The sequence below is a fragment of the Saimiri boliviensis genome, chromosome X (genome assembly GCF_048565385.1).
Source record: "Saimiri boliviensis isolate mSaiBol1 chromosome X, mSaiBol1.pri, whole genome shotgun sequence".
Taxonomy (NCBI): domain Eukaryota; kingdom Metazoa; phylum Chordata; class Mammalia; order Primates; family Cebidae; genus Saimiri; species Saimiri boliviensis.
In genome coordinates, this window is record NC_133470.1 from 136,746,664 (window position 1) to 136,767,346 (window position 20,683).

Here is a 20,683-nt window from a genome sequence, read left to right on the forward strand (position 1 = left end):
TGTGTATATATATACACATACACATAAATATATGCATTGTAGAATGGCTACATCATGCTTTTAACATAGGTATTACCTAATATACCATTTTTGTGATAAATAAATTTAAAATCTACTTTTGAAACAATTTTAAGTATAGTATATATTGTTCTAAACTGTAGTTACCGTGATGTGTAATTTATTTCCTTTGTCAAACTGAAATTTTGTTTCTTTTGACCAACATTTTCTTAATTTTCCTACCCTCGCCCCCAGCCTGTGGGGACCACTGTTTTATTTTCTATTTCTATGAGTTCAGCTTTCTCAGGTTGGACATATAGGTGAGATCATGTGGTATTTGTTTTTCTATACCTGTATTATTTTACCCCAATTCACTCCAATTGATGCCTGTTTTACTCTAATTTATTCCTTATTTCATTTCAATTTATGCTCCAAGGAACAAGATTTATCGGTGTTGCTACAAATGGCAGGATTTCCTTTTTTTGTTTAAGGCTGAATAGTATTTCATTGTGTATATATACCAATGGGATATTGATACATTTTCTTTATTTTTTCAGCATTAAAAATGCTACAATAAGAATGGTTCATGTGTGTGACTGTTCTCTGAGTTGTATACTTTAAAAGTAGACGTGCAGAGTCTCAGATTATACTTATCTTCAAATATACTCGATACCCTCAAACTTGTCTTCCAAAGGGTGTACCAGTTTAAACTCCAAAAAACAGGTCGTCTTCTTCTACATCCTCACTTATATCTGGTATTTTGAATTTAATTTAGTGAACCTGAGAAATATATTATGGTATCTCAACTTGCATTCACATCATTAATAGTGAGAATGACACTTTACAAAAGAAGACATCTATAAGGCCAAAAAACATATGAAAAAATGCTCATCATCACTGGTCATTAGAGAAATGCAAATCAAAACTGCATTGAGATACCATCTCACACCAGTTAGAATGGCAATCATTTAAAAAGCTGGAGACAACAGATGCTGGAGAGGATGTGGAGAAATAGGAACACTTTTACACTCTTAGTGAGAGTGCAAATTAGTGCAAACATTGTGGAAGACAGTGTGGCGATTCCTCAAGGACCTAGAAATAGAAATACCATTGGACCCAGCAATCCTATTACTGGGTATATATCCAAAGGATTATAAATTATTCTCTTATAAAGACACATGCACACGTATGTTATTGCATCACTGTTTACAATAGCAAAGACCTGGAACCAACACAAATGTACATTAACGATAGACTGGATAAAGAAAATGTGGCACATATACACCATGGAATATTACGCAGTCATAAAAAATGATGAGTTCATGTCCTTCATAGGGACATGGATGAATCTGGAAACCATCATTTTCAGCAAACTGACACAGGAACAGAAAATCCAACACCACGTGGTATCACTCATAGGTGGGTGTTGAACAATGAGAACACGTGGACACAGGGAGGGGAGCATCGCACACTGCAGTCAGTTGGGGGAGACTAGGGGAGGGACAGTGGGGGTTGGGGAGGGTGAGGAGAGATAACGTAGGGGAGAAATACCAGCTATAGGTGATGGGGGGAGGAAGGCAGCAAACCACCTTGCCATGTATGTACCTATGCAACAATCCTGCGTGATTTGTACATGTACCTAAAGTACAATAAGAAAAAAAAAATAGAATGAGCATATGTTTTTTGGCTATTTGCATTTCCTATTCTATAACCATTTTGTTAGCCCAAAATTTTAATATAGGAAATGTAGGATAAAAATATCTTAATTAAAAGACTATATTGAGGGTGTATGAGATAATATATGCATAACCCCAAAATCTACACATGCTCCAATTTTCTGGATTCACTCTTTCCTTTAATATTCAAGCAATTTGACTTTATTCTTCTATTTCCTATAGCAGGCATCCCCAAACTATGGCCCGCGGGCCACATGTGGCCCCCTGAGGCCATTTATCCAGCCCACCCCCCACCGCCACACTTCAGGAAGCGGCACCTGTTTCATTGGTGGTCAGTGAGAGGAGCACAGTATGTGGTGGCCCTCCAACGATCTGAGGGACAGTGAACTGGCCCCCTGTGTAAAAAGTTTGGGGATGCCTGTCCTATATTGTTGGACCATCATCAGGCTCTGCAAATATTTCTGAGAATTTCTGAGCAGAGTATCTCTCTGTGTGTTCATGTGTATAGAAAGGGGGATGGGGATGCATGTGAAAGATTTTCTGTTCTCCTGATGCCTACCACCCCCAAATTATTATTACAATTTGTTTCTTAATACCTGATGTCATCTTATTTCCTGCAACTGCTATGTTGTTGTCTAAATCATTCTAAGTATGGAAAATAATATCATCCTTATTCTTCAATGCTAATTTATCAAAACACTGTTGTGTATAACCAAAATGTATGGGAAAATTTGGGGAAATGATGGGTGACTTTTGCCTGAAAGAAAAAAGTTTAGTGCAAGTTAGATATCACTATTTTATAAATTATATTTTCACTTTTCTTCCATTGAGAAATATTTTGTATCTGCCCTTAGGTGTATGTCTGATGACATTTTGCTGCTTCTCCAGACTTACTTTCCTGCATATTTTTCAGGTCATCTTTGAGTCTCATAGCTATGGTTTGACTATATCCCATAATGTTTATGTTTTGCAAATTTAATCCCAATGCAAGAGTGTTGGGAGGTGAGGCCAAATAAGAAGTGATTAGGTAATGAGGGATCTGCCCCTATGAATGGACTAATGCTATTTTAGGAGTGGGTTATTACAGGAGTGGGTTATTGCAGGAGTGGATTAGTTTTCAAGAAGATGGTCTTGTTATAAAAGCAAGTTCAGCCCCCTCTTGCTCTTTTGCTCTCTTACAAGTACTGTATTGGTATTCTTCAGATGGCATACAAGAAGGCCTACACCAGATATAAGCCCCTTGAGCTTGGACTTTCCAGTTCCAGAATTGTAAAATATATATATATTTTTAATAAAGTACTCAGTTTGTGGTATTCTGTTATAGCAATACAAAATGAACCAGCACATTCACGATCAAGATCCTGGTAAAAAATCCCAGATTCCTGTTGTTCTGCAATGTACAGAAATAAATTTCTCAGTTTCTCAAAACTCTTATTCTGTAAGAAAGTATCTGGAGCCAAGGCAGGAATAGCTTGGGTCTTCAACTAAAAGGACAAGTTAGGAAGTTTTTTAAAAAACAAATTGTACAGTTTCATCTCACTTGAATATATGCAGCACCAATCCCTAACACATTCAAAAAGTACTAGAAAAAATATAGAGATAGAATATTTTATGCTATGAGAGTTCAAGGCAGTTTAATAAGGCAAAAAAGTATACAAAGCATAAAAAGCAAACAATAAAGCAGTTTTAATTAAAGGACATGAGTTTTTGATGTAAAAATTCCTACTAAAATATAATGTTTAAAATGTAAAAGCATGACCCTAATACAAATAATAAATAGAAGTTAAACATTTTATTTCTCTCATTAATTAAAGACTGAGTAAGATGTTATCAGGGGCATGAAGGGAAAATTGAGGAACAAAGATTTATATAGTAAAAGTACTGCTGAAACACTTTTGACAATAAAAGCATAACTAAGACACACAGGTTCAAAACAAAGGGCTAGAAAAGATACCTGAGGCCGATGGAAACAAAAAACATGCAGGAGTCACTATACTTACATAAGAAAAAAAATTGATTTCAAGACAAATCTATAAGAAGAGACAAAAATGTTCACTATATAATGATAAAGGGGTCATTTTTTTCTTTATTATACTTTAAGCTCTGGGATACCTGTGCAGAACTTGCAGGCAACACATGTGTAAACGTGTGCCGTGATGGTTTTCTGCACCCATCAACCCGTCATCTATATGAGATGCTTCTCCTAATGCTATCCCTTCCCTAGCCCCCCACCCCCTGACAGTCCCTGGTGTATGATGTTCTCTTCTCTCTGTGCATGTGTTCTCATTGTTCAACTCCCACTCATGAGTGGGAACATGTGGTGTTTGGATTCCTGTTCCAGTATTAGTTCACTGAGAATCATGGTTTTCAACTTCATCAATGTCCCTGCAAAGGACATGAACTCATCTATTTTTATGGCTGCATAGTATTCCATGGTGTATATGTGTCACATTTTCTTTATCCAGTCTATCCTTGATGGGCATTTGGGTTGGTTCCAAATCTTTGTTACTGTGAATAGTGCCGCAGTAAACATCTATGTGCATGTGTCTTTATAGTAGAATGATTTATAATCCTTTGGATATATACCAAGTAATGGGATTGCTGGGTCAAATGGTATTTCTAGGTCTAGATCCTTGAGGAATCAACACAATGTCTTCTACAATGGTTGAACTAATTTACACTCCCACCGACAGTGTGACAGCATTCCTTTTTCTCCACAAACTCTCCAGCATCTGTTGTTTCCTGACTTTTTAACGATCCCCACTGAGATGGTATCACATTGTGGCTTTGATTTGCATTTCTCTGATTACCAGTGATGGTGAGCTTTTTTCATATGTTTGTTGGCTGTATAAGTGTCTTCTTTAGAGAAGTGTCTGTTCATATCCTTTGCCCACTTTTTGATGGGATTGTTTGTTTTTTTTTTTCTTGTAAATTTGTTTAAGTTCTTTGTAGATTTTGGATATTAACCCCTTGTCAGATGGATAGATGGCAAACGTTTTCTCCCATTCTTTAGGTTGTCTGTTTACTCTGGTGACAGTTTCTTTTGCTGTACCGAAGCTCTTTAGTTTATTTAGATGTCATTTGTCTATTTTGGCTTTTGTTGCTGTTGCTTTTGGTGTCTTAGTCATCAAGTCTTTGCCCATGCCTATGTCCTGAATGTTATTGCCTACATTTTCTTCTAGGGTTTTCATGGTTTTGGGTCTTATGTTTAAGTCTTTAATCCATATTGAATTCATTTTTGTATAAGGTGTAAGGAAGGGTTCCCATTTCTGTTTTCTGCATATGGCTAGCCAGTTTTTCCAGCATCATTTATTAAACAGAGAATAATTTTCCCATTGCTTGTTTTTGTCAGGTTTATCAATGATCAGATGGTTGTAAATGTGTGGCGTTATTTCGGAGGCCGCTGTTCTGTTTCGTTGGTCTATATATCTGTTTTGGTAGCAGTACCATGCTGTTTTTGTTACTGTAGCCTTGTAGTATAGTTTGACATCAGGTAGCATGATGCCTTCAGTTTTGTTCTTTTTGCTTAGGATTGTATTGTCTATATGGGCTCTTTGTTGATTCCGTATAAAATTTAAAGTAGTTTTTTCTAGTTCTGTGGAGAAAGTCAGTGGTAGTTTGATGAGGATAGCATTGAATCTATAAATGACTTTTGGCAGTATGGTCATTTTAATGATATTAATTCTTCCTTTCCATGAGCATGGAATGTTTTTCCATTTGGTTTTGTCTTATTTGGTTGAGCAGTCGTTTGTAGTTCTCCTGGAAGAGATCCTTTACATCCCTTGTAAATTGTATTCCTAGGTATTTTATTCTCTTTGTAGCTATTGTGAATGGGAGTTCACTCATGATTTGGCTGTGTTTCTCTATTATTGGTGTACAGGAATGCTTGTAATTTTTACACATTGATTTTGTGTCCTGAGACTTTGCTGAAGTTGCTTATCAGCTTAAGGGAGAACTTGGGCTGATATGATGAGGTTTTCTAAGTATACAATTATGTCATCTGCTAACAGAGACAATTTGACTTCCTCCCTTCCTATTTGAATACCCTTTATTTCTTTCTCTTGCCTGATTGCCCTGGCCAGAAATTCCAGTACTATGTTGAATAGGAGTGGAGAGAGAGGGCCTCCTTGTGCCGGTTTTCAAAGAAATGCTTCCAGGTTTTGCCCATTCAGTATGATATTGGCTGTGGGTTTGTCATAAATAGCTTATTATTTTAAGATATGTTCCATCCATGCCTAGTTTATTGAGAGTTTTTAGCCCGAAGGGGTATTGAGTTTTATTAAAGGCATCTTCTGCATCTGTTGAAATAATCATGTGATTTTTGTCATTGGTTCTGTTTATGTGATGGATTATGTTTATTGATTCTCATATGTTAAACCAGCCTTGCATTTCAGGGATGAAGCTGACGTGGTCATGGTGGATAAGCTTTTTGATGTGCTGCTGGATTCAGTTTGCCAGTAGTTTATTGAGGATTTTCACATCAATGTTCATCAGAAATACTTGCTTGAAATTTTCCTTTTTGGTTGTGTCTTTGCCAGGTTTTGGTATCAGGATGATGCTGACCTTATAAAATGGGTTAGGGAGAAGTCTCTGTTTTTCTATGGTTTGGAAGAATTTCAGATGGAATGATACCATCTCCTCTTTGTACCTCTGGTATAATTCAGCTGTGAATCCTTCTGGTCCTGGGCTTTTTTTGGATTGGTAGGCTACTAATTACTGCCGCAATTTTAAAATTTGTTATTGGTCTATTCAGAGATTCGACTTCTTCCTGGTTTAGTCTTGGGAGACTGTATTTGTCTAGGAATTTATCCATTTCTTCTAGATTTTCGAGTTTATTTCCATAGAGGTGTCTATAGTATTGTCTGATGGTAGTTTGTATTTCTGTGGGATCAGTGACGATCTCCCTTTTATCATTTTTTTTTTTTGCTTTTTTTTTAAAATTGCATTTTAGGTTTTGGGGTACATGTGAAGAACATGCAAGATTGTTGCACAGGTACACATCACACATGGCAGTGTGGTTTGCTGCCTTCCATCCCCTCACCTGTAGCTGTCATTTCTCCCCATGCTATCTCTTACCACCTCCCCACCCCCCATCCTTCCCCCATTTCCCCCCAACGGACCCCACTGTGTAGTGCTCCCCTCCCTGTGTCCGTGTGTTCTCATTGTTCAACACCCACCTATGAGTGAGAATATATGGTGTTTGATTTTCTGCTCTTGTGTCAGTTTGCTGAGAATGATGGTTTCCAGGTTCATCCATGTCCCTGCAAAGGACGTGAACTCATCGCTTTTGATGGCTGCGTAATATTCCATGGTGTATATGTACCACATTTTCCCTATCCAGTCTATCAGCGTTGGGCATTTGGGTTGGTTCCAGGTCTTTGCTATTGTAAACAGTGCTGCAATGAACATTCGTGTGCACGTGTCCTTGTAGTAGAATGATTTATAATCCTTTGGATATATACCCAGTAATGGGATTGCTGGGTCAAATGGAATTTCTATTTTTAGGTCCTTGAGGAATCGCCACACTGTCTTCCACAATGGTTGAATTAATTTAGACTCCCACCAACAGTGTAAAAGTGTTCCTATTTCTCCACATCCTCTCCAGCATCTGTTGTTTCCAGATTTTTTAATGATCGCCATTCTAACTGGTGTGAGATGGTGTCTCAATGTGGTTTTGATTTGCATTTCTCTGATGACCAGTGATGATGAGCATTTTTTCATATGTTTGTTGGCCTCCTGTATGTCTTCTTTTGTAAAGTGTCTTTTCACATCCTTCGCCCATTTTTGAATGGGCTTGTTTGTTTTTTTTTCTTGTAGATCTGCTTTAGTTCTTTGTAAATTCTGGATATCAGCCCCTTGTCAGATGGGTAGACGGCAAAAATTTCTTCCCATTCTGTTGGTTGCCGATTCACTCTACTGACTGTTTCTTTTGCCGTGCAGAAGCTGTGGAGTTTGATTAGGTCCCATTTGTCTATTTTGGCTTTTGTTGCCATTGCTTTTGGTGTTTTGGTCATGAATTCCTTGCCTACACCTATGTCCTGAATGGTTTTGCCTAGATTTTCTTCTAGGGTTATTATGGTGTTAGGTCTGATGTTTAAGTCTTTAATCCATCTGGAGTTAATTTTGGTGTAAGGTGTCAGGAAGGGGTCCTGTTTCTGCTTTCTGCACATGGCTAGCCAGTTTTCCCAACACCATTTATTAAACAGGGAGTCCTTTCCCCATTGCTTGTTTTTGTCAGGTTTGTCGAAGATCAGATGGTTGTGGGTATGTTGTATTTCCTGTGAGGCCTCTGTTCTGTTCCATTGGTCTATATCTCTGTTTTGGTACCAGTACCATGCAGTTTTGATTACTGGAGCCTTGTAGTATAGTTTGAAGTCCGGTAGTGTGATGGCTTCTGCTTTGTTCTTTTTGCTTAGAATTGACTTGGCTATGCGGGCTCTCTTTTGGTTCCATATGAAGTTTAAGGTGTTTTTCTCCAGTTCTGTGAAGAAGGTCATTGGTAGCTTGATGGGAATAGTGTTGAATCTGTAAATTACTTTGGGCAGTATGGCCATTTTCACGATGTTGATTCTTCCTAACCGTGAACATGGAATGTTTCTCCATCTGTTTGTGTCCTCTCTTATTTCGTTGAGCAATGGCTTGTAGTTCTCCTTGAAGAGGTCCTTTACGTTCCTTGTTAGTTGTATTCCTAGGTACTTTATTCTCTTTGTAGCAATTGTGAATGGCAGTTCGTTCTTGATTTGGCTCTCTTGAAGTCTATTACTGGTGTATAGGAATGCTTGTGATTTTTGCACGTAGATTTTGTATCCTGAGACTTTGCTGAAGTTGTTTATCAGTTTCAGGAGATTTTGGGCTGAGAAGATGGGGTCTTCCAGATATGCAATCATGTCATCTGCAAATAGAGACAATTTGATTTCCTCCTTTCCAATTTGGATACCCTTTATTTCTTTTTCTTGCCTGATTGCTCTGGCTAGAACTTCCAATACTATATTGAATAGGAGTGGTGAGAGAGGGCATCCTTGTCTAGTGCCAGATTTCAAAGGGAATGCTTCCAGTTTTTGCCCATTCTGTATGATATTGGCTGTTGGTTTGTCGTAAATAGCTTTTATTGTTTTGAGATACGTTCCGTCAATACCTAGTTTATTGAGGGTTTTTAGCATAAAGGGTTGTTGAATTTTGTCAAAAGCCTTCCCTGCATCAATTGAGATAATCATGTGGTTTTTGTCTTTGGTTCTGTTTATGTGGTGAATTACGTTTATGGACTTGCGTATGTTGAACCAGCCTTGAATCCCCGGGATGAATCCTACTTGATCATGGTGGATGAGCTTTTTGATATGCTGTTGCAATCGGTTTGCCAGTATTTTATTGAAGATTTTTGCATCTATGTTCATCATGGATATTGGCCTGAAATTTTCTTTTCTTGTTGAGTCTCTGCCGGGTTTTGGTATCAGGATGATGTTTGTCTCATAAAATGATTTTGGAAGGATTCCCTCTTTTTGGATTGTCTGGAATAGTTTCAGAAGGAATGGTATCAGCTCCTCTTTGTATGTCTGGTAGAATTCCGCTGTGAACCCATCTGGACCTGGGCTTTTTTTGGGTGGTAGGCTCTTTATTGCTGCCTCGACTTCAGACCATGTTATTGGTCTATTCAGGGTTTCGGCTTCTCCCAGGTTTAGGCTTGGGAGGATGCAGGTGTCCAGGAATTTATCCATTTCTTCCAGGTTTACTAGTTTATGTGCATAGAGTTGTTTGTAATAATCTCTGATGATGGTTTGGATTTCTGTGGAATCTGTGGTGATATCCCCTTTATCGTTTTTTATTGCATCAATTTGGTTATTCTCTCTTTTCTTTTTTATTAATCTGGCTAGTGGTCTGTCTATTTTGTTGATCTTTTCAAAAAACCAGCTCCTGGATTTACTGATTTTTTGAAGAGTTTTTTGTGTCTCTATTTCCTTCAGTTCTGCTCTGATCTTAGTTATTTCCTGTCTTCTGCTAGGTTTTGAGTTTTTTTGATCTTGCTCCTCTAGCTCTTTCAATTTTGATGATAGGGTGTCAATTTTCGATCTCTCCTTTCTTTTCATGTGGGCACTCATTGCTATATATTTTCCTCTAGAGACTGCTTTAAATGTGTTCCAGAGATTCTGGTATGTTGTGTCTTCGTTCTCATTGGTTTCGAAGAACATCTTTATTTCTGCCTTCATTTCATTGTTTATCCAGTCAACATTCAAGAGCAAGTTGTTCAGTTTCCATGAAGCTGTGTGGTTCTGAGTTGTTTCTGCATTCTGGGTTCTAACTCGATTGCACTGTGGTCTGAGAGACTGTTTGTTATGATTTCCGTTCTTTTGCATTTGCTGAGGCGTGATTTATTGCCAATTATGTGGTCAATTTTAGAGTAGGTGTGATGTGGTGCTGAGAAGAATGTATATCCTGTGGATTTGGGGTGGAGAGTTCTGTAAATGTCTATTAGGTTTGCTTGTTCCAGGTCTGAGTTCAGGTCCTGGATATCCTTGTTGATTTTCTGTCTGGTTGATCTGTCTAATATTGACAATGGGGTGTTAAAGTCTCCCACTATCATTGTGTGGGAGTCTAAGTCTCTTTGTAAGTCATTAAGAACTTGCCTTATGTATCTGGGTGCTCCTGTATTGGGTGCGTATATATTTAGGATCGTTAACTCTTCTTGTTGCAGTGATCCTTTTACCATTATGTAATGTCCTTCTTTGTCTCTTTTGATCTTTGTTGCTTTAAAGTCTATTTTATCAGAGATGAGAATTGCAACTCCTGCTTTTTTTTTGCTCTCCATTTGCTTGGTAGATCTTCCTCCATCCCTTTATTTGGAGCCTTTGTGTATCCTTGCGTGTAAGATGGGTTTCCTGGATACAGCACACTGATGGGTTTTGGCTTTTTATCCAATTTGCCAGTCTGTGTCTTTTGATTGGGGCATTTAGTCCATTGACATTTAGGGATAGTATTGTTATGTGTGAATTCGATACTGTCATTTTGATGCTACCTGGCTGTTTTGTTGGTTAGTTGATGCAGCTTCTTGATTGTGTTGATGCTCGTTTACCATTTGGTGTGTTTTTGGAGTGGCTGGTACTGGTTGTTCCTTTATATGTGTAGAGCCTCTTTCAGGAGTTCTTGTTGAGCAGGTTTGGTGGTGATGAAATCTCTGAGTGCTTGCTTGTTCACAAAGGATTTTATTTTTCCTTCACTTATGAAGCTTAGTTTGGCTGGATAGGAGATTCTGGGTTGAAAGTTCTTTTCTTTAAGGTTGTTGAATATTGGCCCCCAATCTCTTCTGGCTTGTAGGGTTTCTGCTGAGAGATCTGCTGTGAGTCTAATGGGCTTCCCTTTGTGGGTAACCCGACCTTTCTCTCTGGCTGCCCTTAGCATTTTCTCTTTCATTTCAACCCTGGTGAATCAGACGATTATGTGCCTTGGGGTTGCTCTTCTTGAGGAATATCTTTGTGGTGTTCTCTGCATTTCCTGTATTTGAATATTGGTCTGCCTTGCTAGGTTGGGGAAGTTTTCCTGGATAATATCCTGAAGAGTATTTTCCAGCTTGGATTCATTCTCTTCGTCACATTCAGGTACACCTATCAGACGTAGATTAGGTCTTTTCACATAGTCCCACATTTCTTGAAGATTTTGTTCATTCCTTTCTGCGCTTTTTTCTCTGTTCTTGCCTTCTCTTTTTATTTCATTGAGTTGATCTTCGACCTCTGATATCCTTTCTTCTGCTTCGTCAATTCGGCTGTTGAAGCTTGTGCATGCTTCACGAAGTTCTCGTGTTGCGTTTTTCAGCTCCATCAATTCACTTACATTCCTCTCTGTGCTGTCCATTCTCGTCAGCAGTTCGTCCAACCTTTTTTCAAGGTTCCTATTTTCTTTGCGTTGGGTTAGAACATGTTCTTTTAGCTCACTGTAGTTTCTTACTTCCCACCTTCTAAAGTCTGATTCTGTCATTTCATCACCCTCCTTCTCCATCCGGTCTGGTTCCCTTGCTGGTGAGGAGTTGTGATCCCTTTTAGGAGGAGAGGTGTTCTGGTTTCGGGAGTTTTCATCCTTTTTGCGCTGGTTTCTTCCCATTTTTGTGGGTTTATCCACCTGTTGTCTCTGTTGTCTTTGTAATTACTGTCTTTCAGATTGGGTCTCTGAGTGAGATTCTAGTTCATGGATGCTGAAGTTACTTCTTTTTTTTAAGCTTTCCTTCTAACAGTCTGGCCCCTCTGCTGTAGGACTGCTGAGGTCCTCTCCAGGCCCTGCTTGCCTGGGGGTCACCTGCAGCAGCTGCATAACAGTAAGGGTTGCTGACAGTTTCCTCTTCTGCTGTCTTTGTTCCAGAAGGATGCTCACCAACTGTCAGTCCATTCTCTCCTTTATGAGGTGAGTCTTTGGATCTATGGGGGTCAGGGAGCTACTTGAGGAGACAGTCTATCTTTTATTGGGGCTTAAGTCCTGAGTTGTGAGCTCCATTGTTCATTCAGAGCTGCTGGGCAGGTATGTTTAGGTCTGCTGCAGCTGAACTCATAAAGCACTTTTTGTTCCCAGGTGCTCTGTCCCAGGGAGTTGGAGCTTTATGAGTTTCTGTTGCACTACTGCCTTTTTTGATTTTTCTTTCAGGTCTGACCAGCCCAGCTAGCAGCACGCCTAGCCACTGCCTGCCCGCAGGGGCTTTGCTGAGCTGCTGTGGGCTCCGCCCAGCTGCCCTGTGCCCTTCCCTGCAGTCCTGTTTGTATGGGAGTAGTTAGAACTGTCTCGGCACGGTGGCCCCGCCTCTGTTATGGCAGACTTTCTCTGTTGTGGCGGCTTGCCTGAGTTCTAATTTAATTGCACTCTGTTCTGAGAGACTGTTTGTTATGATTTCCATTCTTTTGCATTTGCTGAGGTGTGTTTTACTACCAATTATGTTGTCAGTCTTAGAATAAGTGCTATGTAGTGCTGAGAAGAATGTATATTCTTTTGATTTGGGGTGGAGAGTTCTGTAGATGTCTATTAGATCTGCTTGGTCCAAGTTTAAGACCTGGATATCCTTTTTAATTTTCTGTCTCATTTATCTAATACTGACAGTGGGGGTGTTTAAGTCTCCCACTACGGTTGTGTGAGAGTCTAAGTCTCTTTATAGGTCTCTAAGGACTTGCTTTATGAATCTGGGTGCTCCTGTATTGGGTGCATATATATTTAGGATAGTCAGCTCTCTTGTTGCATTGATCCATTTACCATTATGTAATGCCCTTTTTTTTTCTTTTCATTTGCTTGGTAAAGCACTCACACTGTGAGTGGATAACTGCCTACTCAAGCCTCAGTAATGGCAGATGCCCCTCCCCATACCAAGCTCCAGTATCCCAGGTTCACTTCAGACTGCTGTACTAGCAGGGAGAGCAGTTTATTGATTCGCATATGGATTGATTCAAGCCAGTCGATCTTATCTTGCTTGGCTCTGTGTGGGTGGGATCCGCTGAGCTAGAACATGTGGCTCCCTGGCTTCAGCCCCCTTTCCAAGGGACTGAACAGTTCTGTCTTGCTGGAGTTCCAGGTGCCACTGTGGTATGACAAAAAAAAAAAAAAAAAAAAAAAAAAAAAAAAAAAAAAACTCCTGCAGCTAGCTTGGTGTGTGCCCAAATGGCCACCCAGTTTTATGTTTGAAACCCAGGGCTCTGGTGGTTTAGGCACCCAAAGGAATATCCTGGTCTGTAGATTGCAAAGAGCATGGGAGAAGCATAGTATCTGGGCCGAAATGCATGCTTCCTCATTACACAATGCCTTAGGCTCTTCTCTTGGCAAGGGGAGGGAGTTCCCTGACCAAAGGGGTCAATTTATCAGTAGGATAGAACAATTATAAATGTCTATGCCTTTAACCATGGAGAATGCAGATATGTAAAGCAAATATTATTAAAGCTAAAGAGAGATATAGGTCCAATAATATAATAGCTGGATAATTCCACTCTCCACTTTCAGCATTGGCTAGATCTTCCAGACAGAAAATAAACAGATGATAGACTTGACCAGGCATGGTGGCTTATGCTTATAATTCCAGCACTTCAGGAGGCTGAGGCAGGTGGGTCACCTGACGTTGGGAGTTCAAGACCAGCCAGACCATTGTGGAGAAACCCCATGTCTACTAAAATTACAAAATTATCCTGGCATGATGGTGCATGCCTGTAATTCCAGGTACTCAGGAGGCTGAGGAAGGAGAATCGCTTGAACCTGGGATGCAGAGGTTGCAGTGAGCCAAAATTGTGGCATTGGACTCCAGCCTGGGCAATAAGACTTAATTTGCACCATAGACCAAATGGATCTAACAGATATTTACAGAATATTTTATCCAAAAGCTGCAGAATACGCATTCACACATTCTTTTCCTCAGCAAAATAATCATTCTCAGTAATATAGCATATGTTAGATTAGAAAACAAGCCTTAAACATTAAAAAAATGAAATAATATCAGCAATCTTCTCTGACTACAATAAAATAAAACTAGAAGTTAATAACAAGAGGAATTTTGGAAACTGTACAAATACATAGAAATTGAGCAATGCTCCTGAATGACCAGTGGGTCAATGAAGAGATTAAATTGAAAGTTAAAAAATTTTTTGAAACAAATAATAATGGAAGCACACCTTACCAAACTCTATGGGATATAGCAAAAGCAGTGCTAAGAGGGAAGTATATATCTTTTAGTGCCTACATCAAAATAGACAAAAAACTTAAAATGAATAACCTATTGAAGTATCTTAAAGAACTATAAAAGCAAGAGCAAAACAAATCAAAAATTAGCAGAAAAAAAGAAATAATGAGCATCAGAGCAAAAATAAATGAAATTGAAATAAAAAATTACAAAATGTCAATGAAACAAAATGATGGTTTTTTGAAAAGTTAAACAAAACTGATAAATCTTTAGCCACAATGAGAAAAAAAAGAAAGAAGATCCAAATAAAATTAGAGATGAAAAAGGATACATTAAAATGGACACTGCAAAAATTCAAAGGAAAATTAGTGGTTCCTATGAGCAACTATATGCCAATAAATTGGAAATTCTAGAAGAAACTGACAAATTACTTAATACATACAACCTGCCAAGATTGAACCAAGAAGAAATCCAAAACCTCAACATACCAATAACTAGTAGTGAGATTAAAGATGTTATAAAATGTCTCACAGTAAAAAAAGCCTGGGACCCAATGGCTTCCCTGCTAAATTCTACCACACATTTGAAGAAGAATTAATACCAATCCTACTCAAACTATTCCAAAAAATACAGGAGAAAAGAATACTTCCAAATTCATTCTGAGGCCAGTATTCACATGGTAACAAAACAGATTTAAAAAAAAAAAAAGAAAAAAGAAAACTATAGGCCAATGTCTCTGATGGGTATTGATGCAAAAATTCTCAACGTAGGAGACAATATTCAACAATACCTTAGAGAGATCATTCATCATTATCAAGTGAAATTTATCCCTGGGTTGCAAGGATGGTTCAACATACTAAAATCAATCAACGTGATGTATCATATCAACACAATGAAGGATCAAAACCATATGATCATTTTAATTAATACTGAAAAAGCATTCAATAAAATCCAACATCCCTTCCTAATAAAAGCATAAAAACTGGGGATAGAAGGACATGCCTGAACATAATGAAAGCCATATACAACAGACCCACAGCTAATATCAAACTGAATGTCTTTCATCTAAGACCTGGGACATGACATCACCAAGATTATTCCACAAAGTCCCTGCTAGAGCAATCAGACAAGAGAAAGAAATAAAAGGCATCCAAATTATCCTTCAGATGTTATGATCTTATATTTGGGAAAACCTAAAGACTCCATTAAAAATAATTAGAACTGAAACATTTATTAAAGTTGTAGGATAGAAAATCAACATACAAAACTCAGTAGCATTTCTATATGCCAACAGTTTGCAATGTGACAAAGAAATTAAAAAATTCCACTTGCAATAGCCACATTTAAAATTAAATCCCTACAAATTAACTTAACCAAATAAGTGAAAGACCTCTATAAAGAAAACTGTAAAACACTGAGGAATGAAATTAAAGAGGACACCAAAACATGGAAAAACATTTTATGTTTATGGATTGGAAGAATAAATATTGTTAAAATATCCATACTATCCAAAGCAGTCTAAAGATTCAATGCTTCCTATCAAAATATTAATACCAATGCCATTCTTCACAGAATAGAAAAACCAGTATTAAAATTTATATGGAACCGCAAAAGACCCAGAAGAGACAAAGATATTCTAAGCCAAAAGGACAAAACTGGATGAATCGTATTACCTGACTTCAAATTATAGTACAGTATTATAGTAACCAAACAGCATGGTACTAGCATAAAAACATACACATAGACCAATGGAACAGAATAGAGAACCCAGAAACAAATCCACACACCTCCAGTTAACTTATTTTTGAAAAAGGTGCCAAGACTTAAACTGGGTAAAAGTCAGTCTCTTAAATAAATAGCGCTGGAAAAACTGGATATCCATATGTAGAAGAATAAAACTAGACCCCATCCCTCACCATATACAAAAATCAAATAAAAATGATTAAAGACTTAGATATAAGACTTAAAACTATGAAACTTCTGCAAGAAAACTTTGGGGAAACTCTCCAGGACATTGTTCTGGGTAAAGGCATCTTAAGCAGTACCCCACAAGCACAGGCAACCAAAGCAAAAATGGACAAATGGGCTCACAGCAATTTAAAAGGGTCCTTCACAGCAAAGGATACAATCAACAAAGTGAAGTGAGTTCACAGAATTGGAGAAAATACTTGCACCCTACCCATCTGACAAGGGATTAATAATCAGAATATATAAGGAACTCAAACAACTGTGTAGGGATAAACCTTATAATCCATTTGAAAAATAGCCAAAATATTTTGACATTTCTCAAAAAAAGACATACAAATGGCAAACAGTGCTCAACATTATGATCATCAGAGAAATGCAAGTCAAAACTACAATGGGATATCACCTCACCCCAGTTAAAAACGGCTTGTATCTGAAAAACAGTCAATAACAAATACTGGCAAGGATATGGAGAAAAGGGAACTTTTGTACGCTGTCGGTGGGAATGGAAATTATTACAACCACTATGGACAACAGTTTGGACGTTCTCCAAAAAAAGTAAAAATTGAGTTACCATATGATAAAACAATCTCATTGCCAAATATGTATCCAAAATAAAGGAAATCAGCTTATTGAAGAGACATCTCCCCTTCTGAGTTTTTTGCAGCACTGTTCACAATAGCTAAGATCTGGAAGTAACCTGCATGCCCATCAACAGTTAAATGGATAAAGAAAATGTGGTACTTAAATTCAATGGAGTACTGTTTAGCCATAGAAAGAATGAGATCCTGTCTTTTGCAACAACATGGATGGGATTGGTGGTCATTATGTTATGTGAAATTAGTCAGGCACAGAAAAAAAAGGTAAACATTGTGTGTTCTACTTATCTGTGGGATATAAAAATCAAAACAATTGAACTCACGGATTATAGGGAGCAGAAGGATGATTACCAGAGGCTCAAAAAGATAGTAGGCGGTTGCAGAGGAGGCAGGGCCGCTAGTGGGTACAAAAAATAGTTGGAAACAATGAATAAGACCTATTTTATGATAGCACAACAGAGTGACTTTAGTCAATAATAACTGTACATTTGAAAATAAAAGAGTATAATGTGACTGCAACTCAATGGATAAATGCTTGAAGGGATAGATACCCCATTCTCCATCATGTGCTAATTTCACGTTGCATGTCTGTATCAAAATATCTCATTTGCCCCATAAATTTACACATCTACTATGTACTCAAAAATTAAAAAAATAAATAAAAGCAGAACCAGTTAAAACCCTACACAAAGGAAAGTATGGCATTTGTGTTTATTTTTGTTACTGAACAGAAATCAATTTTATTTTATTGGACAAAAATTAAGTTCCTTACCATGGAAATCATTTGCATCACTTTCCAGAAAGTATTGTTTGCATTGTTAATAGTTTTCTGCACATTAATGTCTACATGTACAGAGACATAAAATAGTTTATTCAACAACATCAGTCAGAGATCACCCTGCATAATTAGATAATCCCAAGAGTTTCTGCTAGACCACAACTTTTCAAACTCTATCCTTTGGGCCAAATCTAGCCCACTCTCTTTTTATAAATAAAGTTTTACTGGAACATAGACACACTGTGTGTTGTCCATAGCTGCTTTCACACTGTACTGTCAGAGTTGAGTAGTTATGACAGATATTATATGGTGAAGAAATCTAAGATGTTTACTATTTGATCTTGACTTTTTGCCAAAAAAAAAAATTGCTGGTCCCTGAACTGCACATTGCATAGCACTCCATAGGAAAGACATCCAGTAGTCTATTTTGCATATTTCTAAAATGTGAATTGATTTTTGGACAATTCTACCAATACTAAAGCTGAGTGAAATTAGCAATGTCACAATATACAAAAATAAGTTTTGTCTCTATGTAATAGTATATAGCCATTGGAAAATAAACATTAGCAACTGGAGGGTAGGTGTAGTTACAAAGGGTGAAAGAAGGGGTTCTATGATGATGGAATAGTTCTGTATTTTCATTGTGGTGGTGGTTACATGCATCTACATTTTTCATAAACCTGCATAGAGCTACACACACACACACACACACACACACATGCACACACACAGACATTTAAAACTAGTGAAATATTTAATAAGCTTTGTGGAAGTGTTAACTTTGGGGAAAACAGAGAATCATACACAGGAACATACATTTGTTTGAAACTTTGTGTAAATGAATAATTATTTCAAGACAAAAGCTATGTAGATGGTCACAGCAATACTTGCTCTTTAAGAATGTTCATAGTAGCTTCACTAAAATAGCCCCAAACAGGAAACAGGCCAAATCATCTGTCAGTAAGAGAATGGGTAAAATAATTGTTGTTGTATATTTATGTAATGGAACGCTACTCAGTAATAAAGGGAAATAAACTACTTACACATAAAACAATATTAATAAATCTCATAGATATCATGCTGGGGGAAAAGCTGAATACAAAAGAGAATATACAATATGTGAGGCATATGTAGTTCTTGTTTTAATTGAGGTCTTCCAGAGAAGCAGAAGCAATAGGATGTGATATAGATAGATAGGTAGGTAGGTAGGTAGATAGATAGATAGATAGAAAAACAGATAGAGACAGGCAGATACATAATTAACCCTCTTATACATATGCATGTATACATTTATTTATTTATTACAGGAATTGTCTAACATGATTCTGGAAGCTGAGCAGTCCCACAATATGTTGTCTATCAGATAGAGAACCCGGAAAGCTGGTGATAAAATTCTGTCTAGGTCTGAAGGGCTAAGAACTAGAGGGAGTGATGTCCTTGCCAGTTTGTGGACAAAGACGTAAGGGCAGAAATAGACATGGATGGATAGAACTTCTGGTATAAATCTTGGGAGTCCAAAGTTTAGGCAACCAGGGATCTTATGTCTAGGGACAGGAAAACATGGATGTCTCAGCTCAATGAGAGATGAGAGAATTCACCCTTTTTTTGCTGTTTTGTTCTATCTAGTAATTCGACAAGATTGGATGACACTTACTCCCATTGGTGAGGACACTTACATTGGTGAGGAGAGCAGGCCTTCTTTACTCAGTCTACTGATTCAAATGCTATTGTCTTTCAGAAACATCCTCACAGACACACCCAGCAATGTTTTACTAGCTATCTTGGCATACCTTAACTCAGTCAAGTTAACACACAAAATTAACCATTACGGTTCTATAACTGGCCAGAAAAACAGTTAAAAAAATACATGTAGTTGCTTCTAGGTGGTAGTATGGTAGTGTGACTGAGAGAAAGCACAAGGAACCCCCTGAGATGATAGAAATTTCCTGTATCTTGTTACGGGCATAGGTTACATGGGTATAAATTTTACACACACACACACACACACACACACACACACACACACACACACAAAGTATAAATAGCAATTATAGTTGGTAAGTTTGCATTGGTCTCTGGTATATTTTAGGCTTGAGCTGATGAGTGGATGCTTTGAGCATGAGAACCAGATTTCTCATTGTGGAGAAGAGAAATATTGCAGCAAGAGGAATGCTAAAATATAGCTTGTGGTTTTAAATTGGGTTTGGCCATTTCAGAGCACATGTATTTCTGTTACCTGTACGAGCCTGTAAGCAGTTCTATACCAGTGGCAATAGGCACAACTAGGGTCTACATATTTATTTCTAAATACCATTCTCTATTGAAATGACAAGGGCCCCACGGAGAATGACTAATTACAGCATAGGAAAAGAGAAAGTACATGATGAGCTTGGAATATTTCATTTTTTCAGAAAGTAAGGAAGTACCCAAATAATTATGGAAATAAATGAGAATGACAGAGGAACTAGCTGGAAGTGTTTTCCACTGACCAAATCTGGAAAATAAACTCCAAAAAATCAAAACTAATAATGAGGATATTAGTTTTGAACCAATTAAAAAATAAGAATTTATGAATCAATACTGACATAAATCAATCCGTTAAGAAGTTAGTGAGTGAGAAAGAAAACCTCTTTATTTTGTCAGAATGCCAACTACTAAATTCAAAAGAATGATTGACAAAATCAATAATAGATGCTAAAATTATTGGGCTAAAGTTTGATAAGGAGCAGGATGTTGGCATGGTTTCAACAAATCCCCCCATACATTATTCATTAATTTCAAATGAAAGAATATTAAATTTACATGGGAGACGCTTGTCATTCAGTACCTTAACTAAGTGATAAAAGTTAATATCACTAATTGTGGGACATATCAACATTATACCTCCTATATGATACATAGAGGGTACATTGCTGCTATGGTATTGCTGCCAAGGTACGTATCTTGAATATATTCATGAGGAAACATCAGACAATCTCAAATTTAGGAACATTCTTCAAAATAATTAGCTTGTACTGTTAAAAAATGCAAAGGTCAAGAAAGT